The 6,000-nt window shown below is 43.2% G+C and overlaps 1 protein-coding gene across 5 annotated transcripts in view; it reads left to right on the top strand.

The window, feature by feature from the left end:
- The first annotated feature begins 3,997 nt into the window (after nucleotides 1–3,997).
- ACSL1 (acyl-CoA synthetase long chain family member 1) overlaps nucleotides 3,998–6,000 on the top strand; it is a 50,389-nt gene continuing 48,386 nt past the window's right edge. For 4 of the 5 annotated variants that reach the window (XM_044449828.1, XM_044449825.1, XM_044449823.1 and 1 more), the window contains exon 1: nucleotides 3,998–4,188. The gene's annotated coding sequence lies outside the window, so the exon portion shown is untranslated. Of the gene's footprint in view, nucleotides 4,189–4,376; nucleotides 4,526–6,000 lie in introns of those variants that run through there. The other variant, XM_044449824.1, reaches the window with a different exon arrangement.

The following is a 6,000-nucleotide window of genomic DNA, read 5'->3' as shown; positions in this document are numbered from 1 at the left end:
AGAAGTAAAGATGATCCCTCTTATATTTATATATTAAAGGGGCACAGTGCCTTAGACTTAAGTTCCACTGAGTATAATGTGTTTACTTTGGATTCCATGTGAGTGTTCCTAGTTGGGTGGTGGACTTGATCACAAACACGTCCGCACCTTCAAGATAGTATACCTACTCTGTTCCACAGAGCTACAGTGCACATCTGTCTGAACTGGGAAAAGGCCCATCCTAGCCAATTTCACATTGCAGCTTTTATGAAAAAAATGAAATTAACAAGTCCACCCCACACCCCACCATATTCAGTCTCTCAGCCCAGGCAGAGTTTGTGGGGGGATTGTGTGAAGGAAAACATGCAGCTGGGTTCCACTTTACAAAACTGTGTGGATAAGCTACTTTTTACATTCAAGTGCCAAGAACCAGCAAGCAATGGAGATCGCTTCTCTGATTTTCCTGTAAAAAGATTCTGGGAAATGTAAATAAGAATAAATTGGTCTGTTTTTGTAAAACAATACTACCAAATGGATTCATTTCAATGCAAAGAAGGACTATTTGTCCTTGCACTGTAAGGCTTTAAGAAGAAAATTACAAAATCAAACAACACAAACCAGAGAACAAATATGTATTGACATGCAGGTATTTATATATTGTTCTGGACCTAATGTGAAATCCATCCAAATCTTGTTGTGAAATCTACCCACTAGGTCATGAATTATTTCACCTGTTCTTTTGCTTTCCTGTACCATGGAGAAAAATATAAAATCAAATTTGGTTTACATGTGTTTTTGGGTTGTGCATTTATTTCACGGCTAAAAAGAAATAAAGAAATTGATCTCATGTAACTTTCCAAATGATATTTCACTGATAAATCTTTCACTCTTTTACTCCCTCTGTCTCCTATTTTATATCCCTGCAGAGAATCTGAAGGTCTCATTTAGGACAAAAATATCTAAAAAGGCTCTGATAAGCTTCTCAGTTCCTTATTTTCAGTTTCTACTTCTCCATTTGATTCAGTGGTTCAGGCATAGCTGAGTAGCCTCATAGGTATTGTGGCAGGATTGTCAATATCAGATGGACACTGATATCTGAAGTTCTATTCAATCTAGATGCACAAGTATAGTTTGGATTTTGTTCTGAACAGATATATGTTCTCTATGTTCTCCCATCTTGTGCTGTAGCCATTTAGTGATATTGTACAATTTAATTATGTAAAACTATGGAATTGTAATATAATCTGTCTGTTGTGAAACTGTATTATTTTTATAACTGTAATATTTTTAACACTGTTACTAACAATGGATGTACTTATTTATTTAAAATAAGTTTATCCTATCTATATCAACAGGTCTCAAGACGGCTTAAGACTTGCTATTGAAAATGAGCTCTCAACAATATTATTTTGATATTAGAATCCCTAGTGTTTGGTTCGTTTACTGAAAAATAGTCTGGATAGTTAGCAACAGTAAAAAATTATGACAGCTGGAAATTATGAAATCAGTTCACTAAAGCATGAGTAGCAATGACGAAGGGATTTTGGGCAGAACACAGCAGGGTTGTGATTATTACAAAATCTTACAAAACTTGTAACCACAAACACTTACATCTCACAACTACAGTCACTAACTAGATTTTAAATATAGTTGTTTAAACACAGAATTCTAAAATTGCATTTTGAGCACTAAAAATGCTCTCATAAGATATTTATTATTTATTTATTTATTAAAACATTTTTATGCCGCCCCATTCGCCAAAGCCTCGGGGCGGCTTACAACAAAAAATTAAAATAACATTTTAAAATATATACAATAAAATACAAATATATAATATAAAACATACAATATAAAACAAGCCGCCCTGGCCAAATAAAATTCAATAATATTAACATTTAAAATACTGCTTAAATAAAAAGGTCTTCGCCTGGCGCCAAAAAACAAATAACGACGGCGCCAGGCGGACCTCTCTGGGGAGCGCATTCCATAGTTTGGGCGCCACCGCTGAGAAAGCCCTCCTCCGAGTGACCACCCTCCTAACTTCTTCCACGGAGGGCTCCCGGAGAAGGGCCTCTCCCGCCGATCTCAGGGGGCGGCTGGGCATATAAGGATGTAATTGTGTAATGCTTGTATGTATAAAAGAGCAAGTGCATTTCATTGCACAGTGTCAGGTGCAAGCTGTTTTAAAAGTTCCCAAATATTCATCAGCTGTACACTTTATTTTTGCTGCCACATTACTCTGACTGCTCAGTTTGCCTGACCTGCCATCACCCATCTGTTTTGTTCATATCATTCAACTTATTCTCACTTGTACCCGATTGTATTTCAGTTATATTTATTGGAAGTTGCAGACCTAAATTCTGTCAAAAACAGTGCGACTACAGGCTAAGCAGATACTACTTTAAATCCATATAGCAGGTAAATATAGATTATTATTCTAGTTGTTATATAGTAGATGTAGGGGCCCTAAACCAGATCAGGATCCTCTGAATTCAAATACAAATATGCCTATGGCTTGCATTCTTCATAGAAAACTGTTTTTTCCTTGTGTACAGATTATCTGATTGGGCTGTATTTTGGACTAATGCTGTTTGCTAGGATATGGTTTCTTGGGTTGCAATCCTGTACCTGGGAATAAGTTCCATTCAGTTCATTGCTTAGTAGTCATGCACAGGACATATTGCATAGGCACATGCTCCCTTTGATTTGAAAAAAGGTCAACATTTTTTTATTAAGTCTTCAAACCATTTCTAATACAAACATGCATTAAAAATAGACAGTAGCTACATAAACCCTGATAAAATAGTAGCGTGTTAAAGTCTAAAATTGAGGTAATCATAGCAAGAATCTTTAAAAAATAAAATAGACAACTTTTAATAAAATAGGTTTTGTAAGCCCACTAAAACTCTCTGTTGAGTTTAAGGGAAAACTCTTACATTCTACTGTTAATAGTCCATTTAAACAGGCATTTTCCCTTTCTCTTTTTCCTTAAACTGTCTGCATTAACTGCAAAGAAGTCACAAGTATATTAGATCCTTGCAAGAAAAAGTTCAGCTTGCCCTCCGCTGCTGGGTTTCTTATATGGCCAAGAAATCGAGTAGATAGTGATCCCTGCAGCTGGTATACAACCTGCATCGCAGTATATAGTGGGCCTTATCTTCCACTTCTGGGTCACCACATATATACAGTCAAGTTTATCATGCCCGTGGTTCCATATACAAGCAGGGGCAGGTTGGGAACTTCTACCGTTAGGAGTTATTAGCTAGGGTTTTTATCAGAACCTGTTTTTTAGGCCTCATTCCGCAGAGCATGTGGTGCACTAAAGCATATTTCAGACGGGGGAGTTAGGGCACTCTGTTTCAAATTACAAAAGGAAAGGGGAAAAAGGACAGTCTTATGACTGCATTATGGCATAAGGTTTGTGTGCTGGAGCACACAAAGCATTATCCTCAGTTGACAGATATATCTCTATAGATTTAGATATACACAGAAACCACACAGAACATGCAGAGGGGAAACATGTCGACCTTGCATTGCATTTAGAGCCTATCATACCTAGATTTCTTTAAATCAATGGGACTTGGCCTCAAGTAATCATACCCCGAGTAGATCCTTGGAATTAATGGGACCTAAGTTATACTTGGAGTAGGTCCCATTAATTAAAGCCTGGATCCATTCCAGGGAGCTCACAGGGCCAAGCAACACAGTTGAGCCCCCCACCGCGAATGCGCAGAGGGCAGTGCCTACGCATACACAGCACATGTGCCGCCGCTCGCTCCTGCGTAATTAGGGTTCCAGGCCAAGTCGAAACTCTCCGCGCTCGCTCTAGACCGCGGCGTTGTGCGACTGACTGCCCTTGGCATTGCGTTCCCGTGTTTTTTTTTCCCCCCTTCCCGCTCTCCTATTGGCTGCCGGGTTGGTTGGCCAGGCTCCCGCAGGTCCTAGCGCCCGTGGATGGCTTTGCACTTCACAGGCAAGGCGGGCCTGACGCGACGCGCTCTGCTGTTCCACTCGCGCTCTGTGGCTGGTGCTGGTGCGGCGGCGTGTTTTTTTTTTTTTTTCGGGTTGCTTTTTCTTTTTTGGGGAAGCTTAAATAGGACGGGGCGGCCGCTGCAGCTGCAGAGCGCTGTGCTTGTGTTATTGTTGGCAGCGAGCTTGCAGCCCCGCAGAGGGGAGCGTAACGAGGAACAAGAACGAAGGCGAAAGCAGGTGGGTGAGTCAGCCTGAGCGGGGCTGCCTGTCATTCCGCAAGGCAGAATGGGGGGTGCGGCTTCCCACCGGCGCCGCGGGGGCTGCTCGCTCCTTTTCCGGGCGCTGTCGCTTCCTCTCGCTCCGCGGCGCGACACCCCAGTAGCCCAGCGTGACCGCCGCCTTTAATGTGGCTGCAGCCGGAAAAGAGGGCGGGGAAGCGGGGTCGTGAGGAAGAAGGAGCCGCACGTCAGGAAGGCGAAGCACTGGAGCAGCGGCCTCCCCTCGCCGTAGGCCGCTTCGAGAGGTGCCTCCTGCGTGCCTCCTCCAGCCTTTCAAGCGCTGCAGTGGTCTCCAGGTCGGGGGCTGGGCTGGGCTGGGTGGAGCTGCGTCGAGGAGAGCCTTTTTACATTCTTCTGATTAGCATCGCCGCTATTTTTAAAATTATAATTATCATAAATCTTTATTCATGGCGCTTTTGCATCGTGGCGCTCTGATCCCGTGGAAGAAAGGGAGCGCTGCAAGGGCGGAGGCAGGTTGTTTGGGATTGCCTTCCCCAACGTAGTGTCTCCCAGATGTGCTGCGCTGCAGCTCGCCGGTGGATTGTGGGAGTTGGAATCCCAACACAGCTGGAGGGCCCTGGGTTGGGAAAGGCTGGACAGGGTTTCGGAGGCGTCGGGAGCTGGTTACAGCACCCAGGCGTGCACATTTGCTGCGTGCTGAGGCATTTGGTTTCAAGGCAGGGAGTGTATGGCTAATCCATTTTTCTTTGTTTCCACGACACTTGTCAATTCTCTACCTTGTCAATCTAGGTAGACTGCTCTTGGGCCCGTAAAAGGGGCAAAGGCTTGAGTCAAAAGTGCAGCCCACGCTGCTGGTATCTTGCGCTGTCAGGAATTGCTTCCCTTGGGAAGGCTGGTTATCACAGGGGACTTCCCCCTGCTTTCTAGTGAGGACAGGAGTGTTTGGGACAGCTCATAATGACACGGTTGTTTGGAGGTGGGACTCTGCCTGCAGGATTCCTTCTCCTGTGCTGTAGGGTAATTGCTGCTTAGCTGAAGGGCACTTCAGGAGGAGATGAAATCCTTTTTGTGCCTGAACATGGCATTACTTCAGGAACCATCCTCTACCCTGGGGCAGCCCTAGGTTTTCTGTACCTATTGCTAATGTGCTGACAAATAGTTAATTCTATTGCTTCTTCTACAGCTATCAAAATAGGAAATGTTCTTCAGTTTCTGTCAGCCTGTTGAGAGATCTTTGCATTGAGGACATGCTAATTGAAGACAATTGAATCCTGTTGATTAATAGGTGTCTGGACTGGGTTAGAGTTTTCATGCTGAACATGTGTCATTTTTGACTGATGGTCCAGTTCTGTAATGGTGCAGGTTAAAAGGAGAACTGACCACTGGTTAAAGAGCAAGGGTGCTTCCAGATGGAAAGCTCATGGCCAGTTAGAAGGCAATGTGCAGCAATTCAGACATTATTCTCCATGGATTTTCTTCAGTAAGGAAAAAGTCAGGCACAGTGGCAGAAAAACAGTGGAGAGTTATGACCAGAAGATAACATCTGGACCATCCCCATAAAATTCTGTGAATAAGGTAGCTTGATGGATTAGAGCCTCATCAGGAAGAAGAGAGTAGTTTGACAGTTTTGTGCTGGAAGAATATAAACAGTGAGGTCCCCTTATTAAGAATGATGCTCTTTAGCTCATTCATAAATGAACTGGAGAAAGAGGGAGCAGCAAGGTGGTCAGGTTTGCTGACAGTAATAATGTATTGCCAGGGTTAAAAAAGAGAAAGGATAACCAAGAGCTCCAAAAATTTGCTGGAGAAG

This window comes from Varanus komodoensis, unplaced genomic scaffold (genome assembly GCF_004798865.1).
Source record: "Varanus komodoensis strain SLA01 unplaced genomic scaffold, ASM479886v1 scaffold61, whole genome shotgun sequence".
NCBI classification, from domain to species: Eukaryota; Metazoa; Chordata; class Lepidosauria; order Squamata; family Varanidae; genus Varanus; species Varanus komodoensis.
This window is presented reverse-complemented; position numbering and strand designations above follow the sequence as displayed.